Source organism: Centrocercus urophasianus, unplaced genomic scaffold (assembly GCF_019232065.1).
Source record: "Centrocercus urophasianus isolate 14NV4802_14NV808 unplaced genomic scaffold, USGS_Curo_1.0 seq_730, whole genome shotgun sequence".
Classification (NCBI taxonomy): domain Eukaryota; kingdom Metazoa; phylum Chordata; class Aves; order Galliformes; family Phasianidae; genus Centrocercus; species Centrocercus urophasianus.
Window position 1 is genome coordinate 26,832 of NW_024885345.1, and position 1,248 is coordinate 28,079.

At 50.3% G+C, this 1,248-nt stretch overlaps 1 long non-coding RNA gene across 1 annotated transcript; it reads right to left on the reverse strand.

Annotated features, from left to right (window-relative positions):
- Nucleotides 1-477, reverse strand: LOC122170884. Its single transcript, XR_006171876.1, has 2 exons — nt 334-477; nt 1-255 (listed from the first exon to the last, which is right to left on the reverse strand). It is a non-coding gene; the product is annotated as an uncharacterized LOC122170884 (long non-coding RNA).
- Between the last annotated feature and the right edge of the window lie 771 nt (nt 478-1,248).

Below are 1,248 nucleotides of genomic sequence, written 5' to 3' on the forward strand. Positions count from 1 at the left end.
TTATCTCACAGGTATTTATCAGTTTTGTCCCTCAAAGAATTTGCCTGGGAAGGGGATGTTTGCACAGCAGAGCTTTGCAAAACCTTTTCTCCAGAGCGATTTCTGAAGGTAACGTGGGCACCTCAGGCGTGTGCAGGCTCATTCCTGGGCGTTTTCATCCACGATCCCAGGAAAGAGGCAAAGAAATGAGGAGAGCTTCTCCTCTGAAGCTGCGCGCCCGCCTCTTTTCACAAGGGGAAGAAAATTTGGCCCAGGCTGCAAGAGATCATCACAGTGAGCTTTGTGCCAGGGGGCATTAAAAAAAAAGGGTAGGGAAAATAATGAAATACTCACCGCACCCTCGCTTCTCCCTGCAAGACAGGAGGATTCATGCAAGTCACTGAGCAAAGCCAGATTTTGGATGCTGGCAGCAGCTCAGGGTCTGGCTGCCTAGATACAGTCTAAAATTAGAGCACCTAAAAATTAACTGTAAGGCTAAAGAACTTTGGTCCCTGTGCTGAATGAGCACTGGAGAATTAGAGATAGACAGCAAGCCAGCTCTGCTTGTCATGCACTGCAACTGGGAGGCTGCTTTCAGAACCACGTCAGGCACACAAGAAATAGGGAGGACTTTTTTGCAATTATGTTTGCTGCTTTTATTAAGAAGGACATGGAGGCATTAGGCATCACAGAACTACAGAACCATAGAATGGCTGGGGTTGGAAGGGAGCTCAAGGATCACGAAGCTCCAACCCCCCACCAATGCAGGGCCACCAACCTCCCCATTTCACAGCAGCCCAGGCTGCCCAGGGCCCCATCCAACCTGGCCTTGAACACCTCCAGGAACGGCGCAGGTATGGCAATCTGGTTATGAATACAGTGAGGTAAAATAACGTTTCCCATTGCTGAAAGATGGGGGAGCTCCACACTGAGGGCAACGGTGCTCCTCCTCGCCTTCCTGCCTCCATCTTGTGATTCAACACCGGGAGAATCCCTGATGAAAGCTTCTTATTCCCTCTGTCCCCAGGGCTTGTCCCTGTAATGCTATTAGCCGAAGCTGCCTGCCCCACGCTGACCTCCTTGCCAGCTCCGCAGGGCTCATCATCGCTCCGGCCATGACAGCTCCATCCTCGAATCCTTCATGGGAATGAAGAGAATGAGAATAAATGAGAAAAAATGAATTACCAAAAAGGAGAGATTGGCCCTATGACCGTGACTTACGTGGACACGGCCAAGAGCCATCCCTTGGGATTTGCTCATTTATGGTGC